The sequence below is a fragment of the Macaca thibetana genome, chromosome 10, assembly GCF_024542745.1.
Source record: "Macaca thibetana thibetana isolate TM-01 chromosome 10, ASM2454274v1, whole genome shotgun sequence".
Lineage (NCBI taxonomy): Eukaryota > Metazoa > Chordata > Mammalia > Primates > Cercopithecidae > Macaca > Macaca thibetana.
The window spans coordinates 72,727,356-72,752,015 of NC_065587.1; the positions used below are offsets into that span (position 1 = coordinate 72,727,356).

Consider the following 24,660-nt stretch of genomic DNA (forward strand, 5'->3'; position numbering starts at 1 on the left):
ATTCCAATATTTAGGGGGTGAATTTGGTTCTGCTGATTTTATTTTTTTCAAAAATGCTGAAAATCACAATCATTTCAGAACAGCGAATAATCCTCTAAATGAGTCTTAAAGAATCAAGACTTGCAATTTCATTAGCCCTGAAAGCTCTCTTTCCTTTATAAAAATGTTTTACAAGACTACTACTAATCTTCATCACACAAAGTGCTATTATTCTGGTTTTATAGATGGATATATTAAAGACTATCTAAGTTTGTAATTTTTCTCTTCCTTCAAGATCAGGAATGCATGATGAGCGCCTCAGGTCATATGAAGCTGTACAAGATATATGCTCCCAGTAAGGTCACAGTATGTCAAGGGTTGGGTCTATTCTCTGCTTCATCATTTTCCCCAGGGGCTCACAGACTCACTGGAAAAATTTACACTTAACCAAACTCACAAGAGGTTGGCTTATAAACCATAATATCAACTCCAAAATTCAAACCAGAAAATATATTTAGCAGGTTTCTTTTGGAAGATTCTCTGCACTAACACAACTACAGAAAAGAGAAAGACATTTTAAAAATACATATATATATATATATATTTTGTAGAGATCAGGTCTTGTATATTAGTATATTCTCTGAATGGACATTTCCATTGAGAGAATTCACATCAGCTATGAGAAACAGAAGCCTCCTTATCTAGAGGAAGAGACATAATGGTAGCTGCTCTTTGGTTTTTCCCTTTGTTTATCATTAACGAGTTTGTAGCAGAGACTGATGGTTTTCTGTCCTACCCCACCCTCAATATCTGTTCTCCCTTTCTTCCACTTAATTATAATTTTTGGCTGAGCATGTGACTACACTTCCTAGCCTTCCTTGCAGCTGTACATGGCCATATGTCTCAGTTCTGGCCAATGTAACTGATGCATATGAAGTTTTCTGGGAATCATGCTTAACAGAACACTGACAGGTGCCTTCTATCTTCTGCTTCATCCCTTTCTCCATCCTGTACCTGCAATGGGTGCTACCATCTTGCTCAATAAAAATGAGGTTTACACCCAAGAAGAGGGTAGAGTGGTAAGAGAGAACTAGGAGTAAGTGGTAAAATGTCCCTGATGCCATGAAGCTCCATTCCAGATCTGTACCAACTTTTACATGAATAAGAAATACATTTTAATCTTATTTTAAGCCACTTGTTTCAGGTTTTCTGTCACTCACAGCTGAACCCTTCTAATATACTGATGTTCTAGGTAGGTCAGTACTGTTTTATTTTGTATTCACAGACCATTTAGAATAACAGATCATGGATTCTAATTCTAGTTCAGAAAAATACAGGATTTTTTTTTTTTTTTTTTTTTTTTTTTTTTTTGAGGCAGGGTTTCATTCTGTTGCCCAGGTTGGAGTGTAATGGTGTGATCATGGCTTACTGTAGCCTCAAACTCCCACGCCCAAACAATCCTCCCTCCTCAGCCTCCAGAGTAGCTTGAACCACAGACATGTGCCACCATGCCCAGCCAATTAATTTTTTTTCCCACAGATGGGGTCTCCCTATGTTTCCCAGGCTGCTCTCAAACCTCTGGGCTCAAGTGATCTTCCTGCTTTGGCATCCCAAAGTGTTGGGGTTACAGATGTAAGCCACTGCACATGGACAGAAAAATACGCTTTTGCTAAGGCTACAGATACTTATGACACTACATGAAGCAACTAATTAGAATATAGGAAATCTAACATTACAATGTAATCTTTTTGATATGATGCAAGAAGTAATGGGGACCATCAGCAATACATTTGCCAATTATTTTCACAGAACTATATTCAGCACTAATTAAGTATCGCAGTCCAAATGCTCCACTTCTCAGAGGAAGAAATTGAGGCACAGAGAGGCTGGGTTTTCAAAGTTAAAAGGCTGGCTTTTATTTATTAAACCACATGCAAAAATCTGAGGGGGAATATGCTCTAAGGGTTGCACTTCTATGTATCCTGTCTCCAACATCTCATTTATACTAATATGCAATAATTGGGTATCCCGAAATAAAATACTTAACATTCAGCCCATCAGGCTCACATAAGAATAAAAAATGTGGCCAGGCATGGTGGCTCACACTTGTAATCCCAGCACTTTGGGAGGCCGAGGCGGGCAGATTACAAGGTCAGGAGTTCGAGACCAGACTGACCAACATAGTGAAACCCTCGACTCCACTAAAAATACAAAAATTAGGCCAGGTGTCGTGGCTCACGCCTGTAATCCCAGCACTTTGGGAAGCCGAGGTGGGTGGATCACCTGAGATCAGGAGTTCGAGACCAGCCTAACCAGTATGGTAAAACCCCGTCTCTACTGAAAATACAAAAATTAGCCAGGCATGATGGGACATGCCTGTAGTCCCAGCTACTCGGGAGCCTGAGGCTGGAGAATCGCTTGAACCCGAGAGGCAGAGGTTGCAGTGAGCTGAGATTGTGCCACTGCACTCCAGCCTGGGTGACTGAGGGAGACTCCATCTCAAAAAGAAAAAAAAAATTAGCCAGGCCTGGTGGCATGTGCCTGTAATCCCAGCTACTCAGGAGGCTGAGGCAGGAGAATTGTTTGAACCCAGGAGGCAGTGGTTGTAGTGAGCCGAGATCACGCCATTGTACTCTAGCCTGGGTGACAGAGTGAGACTCCGTCTCAAAAAATAAAATAAAACAAAAATAAATAAAAAATGTAACAAGTGGCTGGATGTGGTGGCTCATGCCTATAATCCCAGGACTTTGGGGGTCAGGGTGGATGGATCACCTGAGGTCAGGAGGTCGAGACCAGCATGGTCATCATGGTGAAACTCCATCTCTACTAAAAATACAAAAATTAACCAGTTGTGGTGGCGTGCACCTGTAATCCCAGCTACTCAGGAGGCTGAGGCAGAAGAATCATTTGAACCCGCAAGGTGGGGGTTGTAGTGAGCCGAGATCAGGCCACTGCACTCAGGCCTGGGTGACAGAGCAAGACTCTGTCTCAAAAACCAAAACAAAACAAAAAACAAAAATGTAGCATGTAACCATATATATTATATAAGAATGTCTCCGTTATGCAGGATAGTCAGCTGGAAAATTAATTATAAGAGAATAACTCTTATAAATAAAGAGAATAAAAATAAATAAATAAATAAAATAAAATAAAGAGAATAACCCTTATAAATAAAAATAACTTTTATAAATAAAAGTGAGAGTGTTACAACAGTTTTAGTTACAATAGTCCCATAGAGTTGCACGTTATTATCTTTTGTACTGAAAGATTCACTAACAACCATGACATTATTCATGTATACAAATGCAGATAAAATGATGGGACATGAACCTTTTCCACATGCTACACTAGAACACCATTCTTAGGTCTATAGCTACAGTAACTGTTTATAGGGCTTTTCTCGTCATTTGTGACTGAAGACTCATGAAACACTAGTTAATTTTCTTTGTTTAAAAAAAGTCACGGCTGGGCATGGTGGCTCATGCCTATAATTCCAGCACTTTGGGAGGCCGAGACGGGCGGATCACCTGAAGTCAGGAGTTCAAGACGAGCCTGGCCAACATGGAGAAACTCCGTCTCTACTAAAAACACAAAATTAGCTGGGCGTGGTGGCGCATGCCTGTAATCCCAGCTACTAGGGAGGCTGAGGCAGGAGAATCACTTGAACCCAGGAGGCAGAGGTTGCAGTGAGCCAAGATCGTGCCATTGTACTCCAGCCTGGGCAACAAGAGGCGAAACTCTGTTTCAAAAAAAAAAAGTCACTTCATCTCTTCTTTCTTTGGGATAAGTCAGTATACCTCTAAGAACCTTAAGATAAAAAAGAACATGGATGAACTTTGAAAACATCATATTAAAAAAAAGAAAAAAGAAACAAAACATCATATTAAGTGAAAAAAGCCAGTCATAAAGGATATATTTTTAAAATTCCATTTATATAAGAGGCCCAGAATAGGCAAATCTATAGAAAGTAGATTGGTAGTTGCTTAGAGTGAGGGAAGGGGGAGGAGTGGGGAGAATGAGGGGACTGAGGAGCAAAGGCCATTCTTCTTGGAATAATGATAATGAAAATGTTCTAAAATTGATTGTGGTGATAGATAGACAACTCTGAATATTCTAAAAGCCACTGAATTGTACACTTTGAGCGAACTATATGGGATATAAATTATGTCTCAATAAAGCTGTTTAAAAAAGGCAAAAGAGAATTGCCTAAAACAATCATCAAAAATGATATTTTAATGGCCAGGCACGGTGGCTAAAGCCTGTAATCCTGGCACTTTGGGAGGCCGAGGTGGGTGGATCACCTGAGGTCAGGAGTTCGAAACCAGCCTGGCCAACATGGTGAAACTCCGTCTCTACTAAAAATACAAAAAATTAGCCGGGTGTGGTGGCACAAGCCTGTAATCCCAGCTACTTGGCAGGCTGAGGCAGGAGAATTGCTTAAACCTGGGAGGCAGAAGCTGCAGTGAGCTGAGATGGAACCACTGCACTCCAGCCTGGGCAACAAGAGGGAAACTCTGTCTCAAAAAAAAAAAGGATATTAATGCATATACAATCTCCTTAAAAGTTAAGAAGTATGTAGCGCAGTTAAGTAGTTACAATTTTTACATCATCTGACATCCACCAAAATGGAACTTCTGACCAGCCACAGTTCAACAGCCAGGCTAAGCTGGCAGCATAACTGATCTCATATTTATAAAAAGAGGAGAACTGAGATGTAGCAAAAATTGTTTGTTGTTATACCTTGCTTAGTAACAATAATCATTAGGAGAGCATTTCATTAAAGGAGACAAACTACACTGACAATAACTAGAATATTCAATGATAATTACCCCCATTGGAGGCTAAATAGTGATTCACGAAGGCGAAATACGTAACAAATAATAGGGTCAAAAATCCCACAAGCTTTTCTGTATATCACCCTGCTTCTTTTTTACCTTTATGGAAATTTACTTGGAACTTACCGTGCAAAAATATACATGGCCAGGCACAGTGGCTCATGCCTGTAATCACAGCACTTTGGGGGGCCGAGGCAGGCGGGTTACCTGAGCTCAGGAGTTTGAGACCAGCCTGGGCAACACAATGAAACCCCATCTCCACTAAAATACAAAAAATTAGCCAGGCATGGTGGCGTGCGCCTGTAGTCCCAGCTATTTGGGAGACTTGAGGAAGGATAATTGCTTGAACCCGGGAGGCAGAGGTTGCAGTGAGCTGAGATCACGCCACTGCTCTCCAGCCCAGGTGATAGAGCGAGACTCCTTCTCAAAAAAAAAAACCTCATGAAGAGCCAGTTTTTTTCAAATTACAGGAACTTTTAAGTCAGATCATATGTAAAATGTCTGAAAAAATAATAAAATGATGTCAGATCTAATAAACTCAGAAGTGAACTAAAACAATAAAATGTAGTGGGGTTATTCATCAAGTGTTTCTCACCACAAATGTAGATTTCTGTAAATTCACGCTGAACACGGGGCACATAAAAGATACTCAATAAATAGTTACTGACATGAATAAAGGTAAGATTGTAAATCCAAAACGCATATTAGATGAAATGATTGAAATATTACTTAAAAGACAAAAATCACCCTTATTTCTGGTACAGGAAAGAAAGGAGAATGTGTAAGATTTGTAGTCACCAAAGAGCAAAGTTTCAGGCCAGCATGGTGGATCATGCCCGTAAGCCCAGCAGTTTGGGAGGCCAAGGTGGGAGGATCACTTGAACCTAGGAGTTCAAGACCAGCCTGGGCAAGAGAGTAAGACCTCGTCTCTATAAGAATTCAAAAAAAAAAATAAATAGCTGGGCATGGTGGCATGCGCCTGTAGTCCCAGCTACTCAGAAGGCTGAGGTGGAGAGATTGCTTGAGCATGGAAGTTGAGGTTGTGGTAAGCTAAGATTGCACCACTGCACTCTAGCTTGGGTGACAGTGAGACCCTGTCTCTTAAAAACAAAAAAAGAAGAGGGCCGGGCATGGTGGCTCACACCTGTAATCCCACCACTTTGGGAGGCCGAGGCAGGCAGATCATGAGGTCAGGAGATCGAGACCATCCTGGCTAACACAATGAAACCTCGTCTCTACTAAAAATACAAAAATTAGCCAGGCGTGGTGGCAGGCGCCTGTAGCCCCAGCTACTCGGGAGGCTGAGGCAGGAGAATGGCAAGAACCTGGAGGCGGAGCTAGCAGTGAGCCGAGACTGCGCCACTGCACTCCAGCCTGGGCGACAGAGAGAGACTCCGTCTCAAAAAAAAAAAAAAAAAAAAAAAAAAAAAGGACAAGCTGTGCTCTACCACTTTCTAGTTCCCACATCTCCACATACTTAACAAACAAGAAAACAGGACAAAGGCTGATGGTGGGGCCCAAGTGCAGTGAGGTTCTGGTTGTATTAAATGTTGCCAGGAAGCAACAGAGTTGAAACAAAATTTCCTAGAAGAGATCTTTGAAGAGAGGAAGTTTGTCTTTTTCATCAGAATGGTGAAATCAATCCTACTGCTCAGCACCTAGCACAAAGACGTGCACATAGTAGGTGTTCTACAAGCATCTGTTTAATTCAACAGGTAGAAAAATGTAATTTTCAGCACTAAAACAATTTTAGAGCCTTGAAGAATAATCAACATTCGTGCTTAGCTCAACTGATTAAAAATTATACTGGTATTGTCTACGGTCTTTTTACGCATCCCTTTATAATGGCATTCTTTTTTTTTTTTTTTTGGAGACGGAGTTTTGCTTTTATTGCCCAGGCTAGAGTGCAATGGTGTGATCTCAGCTCACTGCAACCTCTGCCTCCCGGGTTCAAGCAATTCTCTTGCCTCAGCCTCCCAAGTAGCTGGGATTACAGGCACCCACCAACACGCCCGGCTAATTTTTTGTAATTTTAGTAGAGACAGAGTTTCACCATGTTGGCCAGGCTGGTCTTGAACTACTAACCTCAGGTGCTCTACCCATCTCAGCCTCCCAAAGTGCAGGGATTACAGACATGAGCCACTGGGCCTGGCCTATAATGGCGTTATTTACCTTTCAGAGAAGACCCGCAGTGATATCATTTTTAAGTAAACAACATAATCAGTAAACATAGCAAGGGTTCCCTTATAGAGAAATCACAGTAGCACATACTTTTTTTTTTTTTTTTTTTTTTTGAGACAGAGTTTTGTTCTTGTTGCCCAGGCTGGAGTGCAATGGCGCGATCTCGGCTCACCACAACCTCCATCTCCCAGGTTCAAGCTATTCTCCTGTCTCAGCCTCCTGAGTAGCCGGGATTACAGGGCACCACCAAGCTGGGCTAATTTTGTATTTTTAGTAGAGACGGGGTTTCTCCATGTTGGTCAGGCTGGTCTTGAACTCCTGACCTCAGGTGATCTGCCCATCTTGGCCTCTCAAAGTGCTGGGATTACAGGTGTGAGCCACCACGCCCGACTGGTAGCACATACTTTTAATGGCCTTCTCAAATAATATGATTAGAGGTTGTCTAGAGATGGTTACTAGGCCAAGAATACCAACTTGTTTACTTTTCATCTGACACTAAGATAACTTTCCCCAGGATATATGAGTTCAGGAGATGAATAAAAACAAACTGACTTAAGGAAAAATGCAGCGGGATTTTAATAATAAGGCTTTACTCAGCATTTCATACTCAGTAATTTAACGGCATAGGAATGTGAAGACATGAAGTTAAACAAAAGGTATTATCAGAAATGGTGATCAAGGAACAATCCCCCATAAAGTACAACTGAAATAAAGACTGATATTCAATGAAGAATTCTCTCTGCCTTTAAAAATACTTAGGCATTAATTATACAATATACAACTTTCATTTATTTAGTCTACATGCAATTTCACAATAACATTGAAAATATTTTAGAGATATACACACGTGAAAAACCCAGTAATTGCTGGAGAGAAATAATTATATTAGAAAACATAAACAAGGCAAAGCATGTCCTGCGGTTTTCATTTCTGCCTGTTCAGATGATATGTGCACCACAGATCTGACTGGTCAAGCTCCTTCTGCTCAAAAGATTTAAAGCCAAATTAAAATGCGTGAAAGAAACAAAGAGAAACTAAAGGATCTGATTGTATTCAAATTAGCCGCCCTCAATAGTATAAGTCCTAGGGTAATTACGAATTTGGAATCACTAAGTGATATCTCTGACAAATTATAAAAAATGGGCAAATAAGGTTCTTGACTATTATAAAAAAACAAATTCTCCTAATTTCAGTCAAGTGGAGGGGGGTTAGCAGAGACAGGATAAGGAGGGGAACAGTATTCTTTGTATACTAAATAGCTCTAGATCAAAGGTTTAGCTCTCTAAAAATATTATTTTAAGCAAACAGGTCTAGAAAAGATCATTACTATTTTCCTTTGCATCTTATTAACGAAATAAAGTTAAAAATAATGTATGTTTGCAGTGTCTCTTTATCATTTGTCTTTGATTCCAGATGCAGAACCTATCTCCAGGAACTTAGTAGCATTTATCCTTCCAGAGACACTAGTTTATGAAGAATTAATGGATTAAACATTCGGTTGCATTTATGGAATGGGGGGTAGGCCCAGGCAATCCTGGTAATCCCCTGACTTTTTATGCTAATCTAGTACTCTTTCCTCTCCGCTGCTTGACTCTAGTCTATAAAAGTCTTCCATATATCCCTACTGTTAATTTTCAGAGGTACTGGAGTACATATCTCAGTTATAACAGAAGAGCAATCTTTTCCATTTTGCTACAGTACTCAGAATTTCATTGTAACCCTCATTAAAACAAAATATAAATCCTCAATTCAATTAACTCAATTCCTTTTACTCTGATTAAAATAATTATCTTATGAAATATACAATAGTATAATATTACTCATCAGTCTCTCATACAAACTGTATTTCAGAGTAACCCCAAACAGTCCTAGTTGATATGTGCAAGAGATAACAGAATAAGAAAATCAACATTTTGCCACCACAGAAGAAATAACTTACATTGACATAACCATCAGTGGAGTCTTTTAGCAACACTAGAAACGGAGTAGCCAGACACCATGGACCTTTGGATGTGATGCAATATTACGCACCTAGTAACTTATTCTTGCCAAAAACCTTAAATTTGATTTTAATCAAGTCTCTAGAACTAATTTCCATTTATGGGAAACACACAGAACAGAGCAACAAACTGACACCATGATGAAGCAGACAAATCCCAAATGTGAGAAATTCCACAGAATAACTGACCCAGTTCCTACAATGAGTCTATTACACAAAACAAAACAAAATGGGGAGGAGGAATTGCCACAGACGTAAGAGACAAAATGACCAAATGTGATCTGTGGATTCTGAATCCCAGGATGAACAAAACCGTCTCTATAAAAGATATTCTTGAGACAATCTGGCAAGCTGAACAAAGTCTAGCTATTAGATGAAACCAAGAAGCAACTTGATTTTATTAGGTGTGAGAATGGCATTCTGGTTCTCTAAGACAATGTCCTTATTTTTTAGAGGTCCATATAGAAGTACGCCAGGGTGGCCGGGCGCAGTGGCTCACGCCTGTAATCCCAGCACTTTGGGAGGCCAAGGCGGGCGGATCACGAGGTCAGGAGATCGAGACCATCCTGGCTAACATGGTGAAACTCTGTCTCTACAAAAAATACAAAAAAATTAGCCAGGTGTGGTGGCGAGCGCCTGTAGGCCCAGCTACTCGGGAGGCTGAGGCAGGTGAATGGTGTGAACTCGGGAGGCAGGGCTTACAGTGAGCTGAGATCACAGCAGCCTGGGCAACAGAGCAAGACTGCCGTCTCAAAAAAAAAGAAAAAGCGAAACAAAAAACAAAACCTCAGCAAAGAAAGGTAAAAGATGAAAGGATAAATGAAACAAATGTGGCAAAATCTTGTTAATTGTTGAATACCACTGATAGGCATAGGGGAGTATGTTGTAGTATCTACTTTTGGATGTGTTTACAATTTTTCCATAATAAAAAAATTTAAAAGAAGAACCTCACTAGCAGAAAAGTCTGAAAAAAAAGTATAGGTAAGCCTATTAAATAATATTAATCTCAGGTAGAAAACAAAAGGACCAATGAAAAAAAGTCATGGCAGTTGATTATTTAGAATCAGAATAAGTTATATGGAAAATATTATTTTTTCCTCAAATATGACAACTATATAATATAAATACTGTTTCCTGAAGTAGGTTATTTCACTGGAAATCAACAGTAGATAAAAAAGGTTTTATATAATACATTAAAAAAAAAAAACTTTAGGAATGTAGTTGTCCATTTACTCCCCTTAGAACTGGGTCATGCTTTTATATAATTCTGGAGTTCTAAATGGATGGTGGTAATGAACTGAAATAGAGAAAATGAAGACACAGAAAACAGAAGTCACAGCTGCATTCTGAACTGAATGCTGTGAATTTTTATTTTTCTTTACTTTTTTTTTTTTTCTTTTTGAGACAGAGTCTTACTCTGTCACCTAAGCTGGGGTGCAGTGGCATGATCTCAGCTCACTGCAACCTCTGCCGCTCGGGTTTAAGTGATTCTCCTGCCTCAGCCTCCCGAGTAACTGGGATTACAGGTGCCTGCTGCTGCGCCCAGCTAATTTTTGTAGAGACGGGTTTTCACCATCTTGGACAGGCTGGTCTTGAACTCCTGACCTCATGATCTACCCACCTCGGCCTCCCAAAGTGCTGGGATTACAGGCATGAGCCACCACGTCCGGCCCAGAATTTTTCTTTTTGTGTAATCATTTTCTAAGAATCCAGGGCCTCCTTCACATCCCTTCTGAAATAGTATTTTAACTTTTAATATACAAAATTTACAATATATTCCACAGACAGCGCTAAGTTTCTTTGGAGGTCAATTTTCAAATTATCTTCCAAGCAATTCAAAGTAAACAGAAGAGAAAATCAATAGTTTTCCAGAAACATCTTCAAAGCATAAAACATTTCATTTTAAATTAGAGCAGTAGTTCTTAACCTTTTCTTAGGGTTATGGAATCTTCTGAAAAATCTATTTTGAAACAAAATCTACATATTTATTTCAAAGGGTTTTATCATTGTTTTGAGGGCCCCTGTTAGAAACTTTTTTTTTCTGAGACAGAGTCTCGCTCTGTTGCCCAGGCTGGAGTGCAATGGCGCGATCTCGGCTCACTGCAACCTCTGCCTCCTGAGTTCAAGAGATTCTCCTGACTCAGCCTCCCAAATAGCTGGGATTACAGGGATGTGCCACCACACCTGGCTAATTTTTGTAATTTTTAGTAGAGTCAGGGTTTCGCCATGTTGGACAGGCTGGTCTCAAACTCCTGATCGAGGTGATCTGCCCACCTCGGCCTTCCAAAGTGTTGGGATTCCAGGCGTGAGCCACCAAGCCTGGCCAGAAACTCTTACAATATAGCATTCTTACGGATAAGCAACTCTAAACCAAGTACAAATTCACCAGCTCAATGCTAAAGGCCTCCCATGAATTGGCCCGAACTTTTCATCCTCATTCCCCACTATTTCTCTAAATACCAGACTTCAGTCAAATGCATTAGTTATGGTTCCCTGAAGATGACTCCCTATCTTTGTTCTTGATACTTCCACTATCTGCACATCCCAGGCTATCCCCAACTACCTGATAAAATTTTGTCCATCCTTCATAATGTACCTCAAGCAATACAACCTCCATGAAAGCTGCCTTGATCCCATAAACCTTCCCCTGAACTTCAATCTTCTGTCTTTCTATACTGCCAGTATCTTTCCACACTTTGTATCATGGTCTGCTGAATACTTGTCTAATCTTGGATTCTATGTGACACAGTAATCAAAGTAAAAATTATTACCAAGGAAAAATCTTACTCTCTTTAGTGGATTGAAAGGTGGCCCTCAAAAAGATATTTCCATTTCTTAACACAAGGAATCTGTGAACGTGACTTTATTTGAACTGACTTCATTTATGAAAAAAAAAAGGGGGATCTTTGCAGATATAATTTAAGGATCTGGAGATGAGAGCATTTTGGATTATTTGGATGGATTCTAGATCCAATGGCAAGTGTCTTTGTAAGAGACAAAGAGAAGACCATGTGAAGACAGAAGCAGAGATTGGAATGTGTGGAATCACCAAAACCTGAAGGAGGCAAAGAAGGATTCCCCTCTAGAGTCTTTGGAGGGAGCACAGCATCCCTGCTGACACCTTGATTTTGGACTTCTACCTCCAGAACTGTGAAAGAACAACTTTCTGTTGTTTTAAGCCACTAAGTTCATAGTAATTGTGTTACAGCAATGTTAGGAAACTAATAAACCCCCTTTGCTTCATCTGATTCTGACAAGTCATTTTTATTTACTGCAGTAGTTCTTCAGGAGCATCAGAAGAGATTTAAAAAATATAGATTCCCCCCCAAATCTCTTCTTATTCTCCAGCTATTCTCTGCAAAGATCTCTGCACTTCCCTTATCAATAGCCCTCCAGAGGTGCCAGTACAGGATAACATCTGAACAGTAAAGAGACTGTATTCTTGTGAAAAGTTGGTAACATCAACTGTGACAGGCTCTAGAAGATGAAGGCCTAGGTTCAAAACTGGACCCTGAACTTGTAAACCTGAACAGGTTACTTCTTTGATCTGTAGTTTGTCATCCATAAACAACTCTTTGAGGATTGCTGTAAGCAGTAAATAGGCAATATATTTAAAGCTACTGGCATAGAAGCTTTTTAGTATAGGTTAACCAATATGAAAGATGATTTTCTAAGTATAATATTGCCCCTGGCTATTGATATTCTGTTCTGTGATTTAAGGAAAAAAAAAAAAAAATCTTACTACCCCAAAAATTCCATCTGTCCTGTTTACAGAGATAATCGACAAGTTTGAGCTAAAGCCTTTATTTAATTATAGCCATGCATGAGATGTCCAACACATTTCTGAAGTTTTGTTTCATGCTAAAGAAAATGAATGAAAGCCTACACCTTTGATTTCCCTTCCCACCCATTTCCCACAAACTACATTAGCTCATAATTTGATGTTTCATTATCTGTCAACTTTTTTCATTCAGTCCAAGATAAAGAGACTATTTAGATATAATATCTAGGTTCTATTTCAAATTTATATCACTGAGCATAATTTCACATGCTTAGATTTGGGAAGGAACAATAAAGAGATACAGGTAGCTATAATTTTTTTTGGTTTGCTGAGATGAACTTAATAAACTTAACAGATACTGCAGCACCATTCAATCTCCAAATGTGAAAAAAAAAAAAATTAAGGCAACATAAAGCATACTGATACAGTGAAGCTATTAATTTTAAGAATTCAATAAACACTCATCAAATGAACAGAATGCTCATTATTCTTGCCGTATGATATCTGCACTTCTTCTGTTGTCAGTTAAACAATTATGATATTAAATTTGCTAAAGGAAGTGAAAAACTATCTGATACAAGCACCTGTCTAATTGGGAAAATGTAAGTACCATCAAAATGAGAGACGAGCTAAGACTACATACATAATTAACCTTCTATAGAAGTCTGTGGTTTATGGCCAGGTGTAGTGGCTCACACTTGTAATCCCCACACTCTAGGAGGCCGAGGAGGGTAGATCACTTGAGGTCAGGAGTTCAAGACAGGTTGGCCAACATGGTGAAACCCTGTCTCTACTAAAATACAAAAATTAGCTGAGTGTGGTGGCGCATGCCTGTAATTCTAGCTACCCAGGAGGCTGAGGCAGGAGAATCGCTTGAACCCAGGAGGCAGAGGTTGCAGTGAGCAGAAAGAGCACCACTGCACTCCAGCCTGGGCAACAGAGCAAGACTCCAAAGACTCCGTCTCAAAAAAAAAAAAAAAAAAAAAAAAAAAAAAAAATCTATGGTTTATACAGGAGCAAGCTTTACGACAAGATGGAAAAATTTTCCTAATTCAAATGACTAAAACTTTAGAAGATGACAAGAAAAGGAACAGACAAACCTCACTTTAAGAAAAGTCGACAAATAAAAACTGGAACTTTGAAAGCAGGTAACCTGGAAGTTACTTACAATATAAAAACATTCACTACAGTTCATTGCAACTTTAATACACCTAACAGTAGTGAATCCATAAAAATTCAAATTACATTAAACTTTTCTAGAGTAAATTTGTAACACGAGGTTCACTTGTAACGTTATCTAAAAAGCAGTTTCCTTTCTCTTGCTACTGCAAGCTTCCTCCAACTCCCTGGGGTACTATGGAGGGCTAGAGCAACTCTCTGGTATCAGACTGTCCTTAGGGCACATGGAGGGCCCAGGCCAGCTTTCCCAAGAGTGGCCAGCCAAAAGCCAGGCCACTGGCCAGCTACTCCTGGGCCAGCTGGCATGGAACAAAGTGTCTGGTTCCTACCTTCAGAGCAGAGAAGGCTCTGCCAACTGACTTTCAAAGGACTACACTAGCTGGAATGCTCACAGTTCCTTTCAAACCATCTGGCATTCTTTTAGAACTCTCAATTTACCCAACACTACATTCTGAGGTCTGAATTGCTCAGATAATTGAAGGAGTCCCCACTACCTACCTAGATAAGAAAAGAAAGAGGCAGAGCAAATGCTAAGTCAATTACTTCAAGAAACAGTTTCTACATCTAAAAATTGCTCTCAATTTTAACTTATATATTTTGTATTTTTAAATCTGAAATATTCCCATGATTATTAAGCAAACTTTCAAAATAAAAACCAAGACAAAGAATAAGAGAATAAGCTAAAACAGACTACTTAACATGCAGAAAAGCTGCAGGAATCCCTTAGGGTTAGAAGTACCTGACTCTCCCCAGTCTGAACTCCTACAGAGCCTATCTGTACTTTTTATGTGGTCCTCAGAACATACTTTGTACTGCTACATATATTTACCTTCCCAGCTAGCTAGTAGGCAAAAAGAACACTTATAGTTACTTCAAAAAAAAAAAAAAGTCTGTTGATGATATATTGGGTGTTTTTAAAGCTTCATTTCCAGAAATAAGAAAACTTAACGTGGAATAACATGAAGAAAGAACCTCACCTCTGAGAAAACCAAATAAACAAAGAACAGGACTTGGCTTGAAATACAAATATTTTATCAGCTGATCAAAATGATTTATTGGCTGGGCACGGTGGCTCCCGCCTGTAATCCCAGCACTTTGGGAGGTGCTGGGAGGGTCACTTGAGCCCAGGAGTTTGAGACCAGCCTGGGCAACATAGTAAGACCCTGTCTCTACAAAAAAACAAACAAAAAAATTAGTCTGGCATGCTGGTGTGTGCCTGTGGTTGCCGCTACTTGGGAGGTTGAGGTGGGAGGACTGCTTGAGCCCCAGAGGTTAAGGCTGCAGTGAGTTGGAGATCATACCACTGCACTCCAGCCTGGATGACAGAATGAGATTCTCTCTCTTAAAAACCACACACACACACACACACACACACACACACACACACACACCCCACACACAAAACCAAGAACAGCTGAATCATCATACTGATAGCCCATATACCCGAGGAGATACAGTATTTTGAACAAAAATACTAGAGACCAAGTCAGAGTCAAATATTATAAACTGCAGGAGGCTATAATTACTATTATTTTTCATTGAGTTTACTCCCAAGACAAGTACTGAGTTTAGCATTTTACGTATTATCTCATTTGGAACACAAAACAAACACATGAGGTAGGAACTATTATTATCCACATTACAAATGAAGAAAGAGAGAGGTTAGGAAACCTGCTGGAGGTCACATACCAAAAAGTGAAAGAGCTGGAATTCAACTCCAAGCAGTCTGATGCCAGAGTCCAGGTGCAAGACTGCATACATATATATATATATATATATATATATATATATTTTTTTTTTTTTTTTTGAGACAGAGTCTTGCTCTGTTGCCCAGGTTGGAGTGCAATGGCACGATCTTGGCTCACTGCAACCTCCGCCTCCCGGGTTCAAGCAATTCTGTGTCTCAGCCTCCCGAGTAACTGGGATTACAGGCACCCGCCACCATGCCCAGTTAATTTTTTGTATTTTTAGTAAGATGGGGTTTCACCATCTTGGCCAGGCTGGTCTTGAACTCCTGACCTCATGATCCACCCACCTCTGCCTCCCAAAGTGCTCGGATTACAGGCATGAGCCACCGCGCCCGGTCCAAGACTGCCAATATTAAGTCATACTTATGAAAGAATGAAATGTAACACAGGGCAAAATTCGATCATTAATACACTCTTCATAATTTTTTCAACTCTTAAGTGTAGCAAAAAATGGTGAGTAATTAAAAAAACATGGATTCTCTTGTTAGAAATTTTAAAAAATCAAAAGCTATTTTACCAGGTCAGTTGTGCCTCTTTTGCCCATATATTGAGTAGATACTTGTGCCACCTGCTGTCCTAGGGGACAGAGTGGTGAACAGGACAGACGAGGTCCTTGCCTTCCTGGAGCTGACCTTCTATTGAGGGTAAGTCACACAAAAATTACTAACCAACAGAATTTCAGAGGGTAGTACATACTATAGAGGAGGTAGGGAAGAAACGTAACCTTCTCTTTTGAGAGACTTAACCATGTAGGTAAACAGAAAGGGATAGAGGAGGGTCAGGGAAAAGTTTTTTGCTGAAGCTTACTATTCTGATTTTAAAGATGGGTAACATCACAGCATGTGTGTATGCTGACATGGATAGCCCCCTGGAGAGTTGCTGATGATGCAAGAGAGAGGGCACAAATGCAGAAGCTGTGAGATATGAGGGAGCATGAGGTATAGAAGATGTGAGGAGGGAAACAGCAGAGAGGGGAACTTGCCTCCCATAGGAGACAGAAAACATGGGTCTAAGGAAGGCAGACTTCTAGATTTGGTTGGGGGCAAGATGAGTGGTTTCTGTCCGATATCTCCTAAACCCTCAATGAATTATGAGGTCAGCTCATCTGAGTAGGAGGGGTAGGTTGCTGATGAGTTTAAGGAGTGGAGAGAAGTTATGAAATAGTGATAGGCAAAAAGATCTTATTAGGAATCAATGGTAGCTTTGTCGGGCAGTGCTGAGTGCCTACTTCAGATTTTTGGTCATGAATCTGAAGTTCTCTTGTAATATCCAGCCACTTGGGTGGTGTCATTGAAAAGCCAAGTGAATGATAAAGCAGCTACAAATAGAGAAAAAGGATTTTTAATTTTAAAATTTTTAAAGTGTAAACAAAGGATGTTTTAAAAATATGTATCCAAATTAGCCAGGCATGGTGGCAGGCACCTGTAATCCCAGCAACTGGGGAGGCTGAGGCAGGAGAATCGCTTGAACCTGGGAGGCAGAGGTTGGAGTGAGCCAAGATCATGCCACTGTACTCCAGCCTGGGTGACAGAGTAAGACCCTGTCTCAAACAAACAAACAAAAAAGGCCAGATATGGTGGCTCACGCCTGTAATCCCAGCACTTTGGGAGGCCGGGGTGGGTGGATCACGAGGTCAGGAGTTCAAGACCAGCCTGACCAACAGAGTGAAACCCTGTTTCTACTAGAAATACAAAAATTAGCTGGACATGGTGGCACACGCCTGTAGTCCCAGCTACTCTGGAGGCTGAGGCAGGAGAATCGCTTGAACCTGGGAGGCGGAGGTTGTAGTGAGCCGAGATTGAGCCACTGTACTCCAGCCTAGGCAACAGCATGAGTCTCTATCTCAAAATAATAATAATAATAATAATAAGCATCCATGAGATAAACACAAAAATACTGACAATGTTCTATCAAGCTGTGATCTATGCAGCTCCTTTTGCTTCCATGTTCTCATCACAGAAATTCTTGCAAACAATATTATTTGTTACATTTAGTAATGACATATTTAATCATGAAGCTCAAGATAGTTTCTTTTTTGGTCTTGAATAGCTCTGTCATTTCCTAAGGTGGATTTTTAAAAACTGCACCTGACAGCCTTAATGTTCGTTCATTTCACTGCTTGAAAGAAACTCTCTCTGATGTCAACTGATATTTTCACTGATGATTTCATTTAAAAGTAAAAAAAACTTAATCCCCTCTCTCAATGAATACATACACATCTACAGCGCTTAACCTCAATGCCTGAACAGTGGTCACAAGGCAAATGGGAGCAGAGATGCTGGCCTGATGGCTCTGGGCACCTAGCAGTGCCAGGTGCATGCTCTTGATCTTGCAACTGTGCTCTTAAAACACAAAGCTCAAGACCCAAAACGTTCGGGGGAGAATTCATGTTTGCACAGGTTTAAGAGGAGGAAACAAAGACCCCACTGTTTGATGGAGGCATGAACAACAACACAAATAATAGCATATTGGGTGAGATGGGGGGGAGTGTGCATACACATACATGTACAGCCATTTTTGGAAAATACAATCTACCCCACAAGCAAAAGGAAAGAAAAATAACTATTCCAAAGTACATCATGAAATGTCAGGAACACCAGGGATAAACTGAAGATCCTAAAATCTTCCAGAGTGGGAAGAAAAAGGGAATGGGGATTAAAATGACATTGGACTTCTCAATAATGACACTGGAAGCTAATGGAACAATGTCTTCAAAACAGTGACATTAATTTTCAATCCAGATTTTAACACCAAGCTAAACTACCATTCAAGTATGAAGGTAAAATGAAGGCATTTCCAGACATGTAACTTCTGAATTCAGGAAGGAATTTCAGATTTTGTATGTACCCTTTCTCAGGAAGCTACTCAAGAACAAGGAAGACACAGGGTCCAGGAAATAGAAGACCTAACAGGAGGAAGGCAAAGGGAATTCCCAAGATGATGACAAAGGGAAGTCCCAGGATGATGGCTATGCAGTAGTCCAGGGAGCAAACCAGTCCAGACTGGAATAGGAGAGAGGGGGCTCCAGCAGGACCATCTCCTGGGGAAAAGAAATGAAAGTGAGTGGTTACCTGAGAATATTCAAAGATAAACAGTTTTGTCATAGAGTTTGGATGAATTAGTGACCGATACAAAGAAAACTCAGCAAATGAAAACCAAACAAGCAAAAGAGGCAATTATTTAATTTAGGAGCAACAAAAGTTGTTCATGAAGAAAACACAGTAATAGTACCCTACGTGGCTCATCTGTGAATAATAGGTACACTGTCAGTCATAGAAATACTGAATACCGACCTAACTGTCAAGTATGAGTGGGAAATGGAAGGACAGTTGTGTGAGACAGTTAAGTCTTCAACTTCCAAAATAGAAGTCCACAGATAATATCCAAAAGTGAAAAGCTAAGAAATAGCAGTATAAACATTAAAAATGAAATAAGTATAAAGGTAAATACCAAAAGAAACCGGTAAGAGTTGAGAGTGGTTGAACTATGTAAGACTGCTGATTTTGAATTTTTCTCAGTCTAAAACATGGCAATTTCGTATGATTCAAGCTAACACATTGTAATAACGTTATTACTGATCTTAGAATAAACTCCCATTTAAAACAATAAACAATTATTGGCCAGGCGTGGTGGCTCACACCTATAATCATAGCACTTTGGGAGGCCAAGGCAGGCAGATGGTTTGAGGCCAGGAGCTCAAGACCAGTCTGGCCAACATGACAAAACTCCGCCTCCACCAAAAATAAAAAAAAAAATTAGCCAGGTATGGTGGCAGGTGCCTGTAATCCCAGCAACTGGGGAGGCTGAGGCAGGAGAATCGCTTGAACCTGGGAGACAGAGGTTGCAGTGAGCCGAGATCACACCACTGCACTGCAGCCTGGGGAACAGGGCAAGACTCCATCTCAAAAAATAAAAATAAAAACTCCCAAAAAACAAAAAAGCAATTATTGATAGAGAATGCTCAATGGAAAAAGAAATTACTTTTTATGATGAGACATTATTGGGAAGATAATAGATCCTAGTTAACAAAGTGTTACCATATATGCTCTTACCATCACCAACATATTACTATTCTAATGAAAAAACATTTACTACTAAAACAGCATTTAACATTATTGTATCTATTTTAATCATCTAAAAGTTTGTTTAGAATTTTTCTTCAATCATCATACTACAGAATGCTAAACTATGGGTTGGCAAATATTTTGATTAACAGAATGCTGAATAACAAGGCCAGGCTGTGTTTAGGTTCCTTTGTTGATATTAAAAATAGCTAAGTCACTCTTGCAAAATTAAGCTTCCATGAAATTGCGATACTGTGCAAGCCTATTTCAGTGATAATTCCGGTTATACTACTCTGTTTATCTAAGACTTCCCCTTATGGTTTGTTTTAAGGAGACTCCTAGAAAATGTCTTATGCAGTCAAGACAGGCAGTTTATAAATGCATTGGGTTGCTTCTTTAGTTAATAAAGCTCTTGCTTTTTTCTCCTGCTTCATTTTTCCTTCATAAAAGCTCTTGTTTTAAATTAACTTATCTGAATTAAATTAATTTATATTGAGATTTTATTTAAATCATGCATCATAAAACCAAAACTTCCCCAAATGAAAAATCAACTTTCATTAATTTTTTTTTCACTCTTACAAAAAAAGAATTTGAACGTGGTAAGAATTTTACTAAGAATAATGTATCCTGATCCAACCATGGAAAATTTCCCCTTCAAATTAAAAGCAAATGTTTTAAACAGAGGGAATATACATAAACAGATGCTGTGGAAGACTGCTTAGTTTACATTTCATTTTCACTGAAAACTACTAGGAATTAAAATACATGTGATTTTTAAAAATATTAAAGAGACTCTTAAAGAAAACAGAACTCATACAATTATTCATATTATCGAATATAAGCGCCTCTTAATTTTTTAAAACCGCTATTTTGAATCCAAAGATCATAATAAAAATATCTTTTTCTTTCTTTCTTTCTTTCTTTTTTTTTTTTCAGACGGAGTTTCGCTCTTGTCGCCCAGGCTGGAATGCAATGGTGCGATCTAGGCTCACTGCAACCTCCGCCTCCCGGGGTTCAAGCGATTCTCCTTCCTCGGCCTCCGGAGTAGCTGGAATTACAGGGGCCTGCCACCACGCCCAGCTAATTTTTTGTATTTTTTTAGTAGAGATAGGGTTTCACCATGTTGGCCAGGCTGGTCTTAAACTTCTGACCTCTGGTGATCCACCCACCTCGGCCTCCCAAAGTGCTGGGATGACAGGTGTGAGCCACTGCATTTGGCCCATAATAAAAATATCTTGGAGGTGTATTTCTTGTAACTGAGTTTGGCTAATTTTCCAACACCCTGTAAAAGCATATGGGTAAAAAAGAAACTGAAAATCATCATGCAACCAGAGTTAACAACTATCTTGCAAAATTCATATAATTTGTTTTAAAAACAAAATAGCAAGGAAGAGCTGGTGCTATCCCAATAGCCTCTTTTTAACTGGTCTACATCAACTGCAACTCTTCATAACTTAACCAACACAACAAAGTCAGGCAGGGAGTCTGACAGAGTCAACGTTTGTGGGAACCTACAGAGCTTCCTTCTCTCTCTGAGGATGAGGACAATGAAAAAAGGTGTTCTGTTTTCCAGTAGTCCTGTAAGAGGAGCCATTGAGCTGGGCTGTACAACCAGACAACAGAACACAGGAAAATTCACATCAAAGCAAGGGCGCATGCCAGGGTAATATGCAATAAAACCCTCTGCCAGAGCATTAAGAAAAAAAAAAAAAAAGCAAGGAGGTAGAGAGAACCTGCTGGACCACCTTCTTATTAACACAGACAGGCAGAAAGAAACAAAATCTGCCTGTATTCAGGAGCGGAGAAAACGGTGTCCTAGATATATTGGAGTATTCCTATAGACATGGTTACAAGCATTCTGACAAATTATCAATGAACTAAACCCAGAAAGCAGTGTCCTATACGTTGGAGTATTCCTATGTAGACAGACATGAGAATCTTACCATTAACTAAGCTCAAAAAGGCAAAGTATTCTAGAAACACAGATATATGAGAATTCAGATGCACATTTCCAATGAATAAAACCCGCTGGTTTTACAGTGAGAAAAAACTGAAACAACATCAGAGAATTGGGTAAAGGTGTGATGAAGTTATATCCCCTCCCCTTTTCCTCATACCCTTTTTGACAATCTGATTCTCTCATTTCATAGATGTCCCTTTCACTTGCATGCGCACACACAAACACACACACACACCATTAGGTCTCCAGAAACAAAGGAGGGTCCTTAATTTTCCGGCCTGTGGAAGCACACAGGCCCCCTGTCCACAGATGGTGACTTTCATTAATGAGTAAGCCGAGGGGAGAGGTCTCCACCCCGACCACTGCCATGCACACTGTGACAACGGGGCACGAGACAAGCGCCACAAAGAAAGGGGAGGAGTGGACGGGGACCAGGAAAACACTGCCACGCCGCACCCCCCAAGGCACGCACCCACCACCAACGCGGAGACAGCGTCCTCGCCATCCTCCTCTTCGCCTCCCAGCTCATCCCAGCCGCCTCCCACGCCCGGGGATCCGATGCCAGGGCTTCGGCGAACAGGACGTGCGGGGGCCCGCGCACCTTCCCTCCGTGACCTCCCGGTGACAGCCCCGCTCCGCCCTTTGTGCGGGACTCACCCTCCGGTCCCGGGGCCGCGCCGGACCCTCCTCCGCGTCCCTCCTCAGCCTGGAGCCACCGCCTCACCCCTGCGCACCGCGCCCGGCCCGCCCAGACGCCCCGAGAGTGTGTGTGTGGGAGAGGGGCGCGGGCCCGCTGTCTCCTCAGCATCCCGAACCCGGACCGGCTCAGTCCCCCAAACCCCAGCCCGGGGGCGGCGGCCCGCGGCGCCCCCGCCCTCGCTCGCTCACTTACTCGGGTGCGCCGGCTGCAGCGGCAGACTTGCGGGACCGTCAGCGCCCTGCGGCGGGCGGCAGGTTGCGGGTGGCGGGCTGCAGGCGGCGGGCGGCGGGCTGCAGGCGGCGAGTGTCTGTCCGGACACAGCGCGGCTGAGGTGGCAGCGGCTGACTGAGCGCTGCGGCCCCTCGTGAGGGGCGGGCCCGGCGGGGGAGGGGCGGGCGCCGCGCCTCTCATTCATGCAGCGGGGGCGGGGTGAGGGACCCGGATGCCCGGGCAGCGCCGCCCCCCCCCCCCCCCGCCCACCCCGCGGAGTGTTCGGTGACTTCAGAGTCTGCAGTGCGCAGGCGCGGCGCCCCCTGGCCAGGCCTGGTGCGGCACCGCCCGCTGGCGCTGTTCCCGGTTAGAACTACGCCAGACAGACCTTGTCCATCGACCGTTTAGTGTTTTTGCGTGCCCTACAAGCATTTTTAAAAGTGAAAGCTTGGGGCCGGGCGCAGTGGCTCAGGCCTGTAATCCCAACACTTTGGGAGGCCGAGTCGGGTGGATCACCTGAGGTCAGGAGTTCCAGACCAGCCTGACCAACATGGAGAAACCCCCGTCTCTACTAAAAATACAAAATTAGCTGGGCGTGGTGGCGCATGCCTGTAATCCCAGCTACTCGGGAGGCTGAGGCAGGAGAATCACTTGAACCCGGGGGGCGGAGGTTGCAGTGAGCCGAGATCACACCACTGCACTCCAGCCTGGGCGACAGAGCAAGACTCCGTCTCAAAAACAAAACAAAACAAAACAAGTGAAAGCTTGGAACGCCACCTCCTGTCAAGCATGCAGCTTGACAGCCCCCGGGGACACAAGAAAGGTCACGGGGTGGGGGGTGCCCATTAGTTTGATGGGGAGATGGTATGCATCACACCCTCCTCCATCTGCCCCTCCTGCTGCAGCCTCTCAGCTGAGTGCTAGAACCTTGGTGATGGATGAGACCTAGACCCTGCCCAGATAGTGGAGAGAGGTGTGTGCAAGAAACAGTGGATTCCTTTATTAACATCCACTCCTCAACTTCCGGCTCCCATTCTACAGGGCGGGCAATAAATTGACCTCCGATTTTGGGAGGCTAAGCTCTTCCTGCAATACCAAGGCCTAGGGTCTAATGCAAGGATCTGGGGAGTCCTCTCGTCTTTAGTAGGCAGTGTATTCTGCAGATACTCTCTTGTTCCCATCGCCTTGTCTCTGCCACTCTGGGGCACGGAAGTTTCGGAAGTTTCTGGAGAGGCTAGGAGCCTGCAGAGGGAATGGCTGTGAAGCTCCACAACTGAGAGTGTGTGTGTACACTGCAGCTCAGGGCTTGCAGAAATGATTGCCCCCTCTTCCTCAGTCTCTATGTGTCTCCCAGAAGTTCTCCTTCCTTCTCCTAATCTCTCAGGCCCCATCATATAAACTATAAAGAGTTCAGTAGCTTAACTTTTGGAAGCAAAAGTCATCCAGGCAAGCGCCTACAGGCACGTTCCTTCTGCTTTGGCAAACCATTAACCACCAAGGCAGGGAGGAAGTAAAGAGGGAAACATTAGTGAATTTCTCAAGAAGTCACCTGCCACTCAATGGTCACAGTCCCCCAAAGTGAGAGAAGGATGGAGGCATGTGCTAGGGAGACTGTGGCAAAAGGAAGAGAGTGGAAGACCCATGCTTCCTCTAGAGCTGCCTGTGCCAGGGCTGTGCTGGGGGAACCCTGCCCTCCTAGCTGTCAATCGTAGCAGTTACCTGGAGGGTCTTTTCAATTTTGCTTTGCTCAAACCTCTCACTGTGTCTAAATCAGCCCCCTCATCTCTCCCCTGGGCTGTTGCAGAAGTCTCAATCCATTCTCATGCAAATCGAATCTCACAGTATTCAAATCTACCTGTGTTTCCGTCTTTTTCTTTTTCCCTGCCCCATCTGGCTCCTTGAGCCTTATTTTCCAGCCATTTACAGAACAGCACCATGGTGTTTCACCTCGGTAGTCACCAAGGTGAGTCCTGTTTCCTGCTGTTCCCCTACTAGGAAAGCAATACTTACCTAGTGTGTAAAAG

At 41.9% G+C, this 24,660-nt stretch overlaps 1 protein-coding gene across 3 annotated transcripts in view; it reads right to left on the reverse strand.

The window, feature by feature from the left end:
• The window catches only part of RNF24 (ring finger protein 24), a 93,025-nt gene extending 70,266 nt beyond the window's left edge, over window positions 1–22,759 (reverse strand). For 2 of the 3 annotated variants that reach the window (XM_050745263.1, XM_050745262.1), the window contains exon 1: window positions 22,619–22,759. The gene's annotated coding sequence lies outside the window, so the exon portion shown is untranslated. Of the gene's footprint in view, window positions 1–22,198; window positions 22,265–22,618 lie in introns of those variants that run through there. The other variant, XM_050745264.1, reaches the window with a different exon arrangement.
• Between the last annotated feature and the right edge of the window lie 1,901 nt (window positions 22,760–24,660).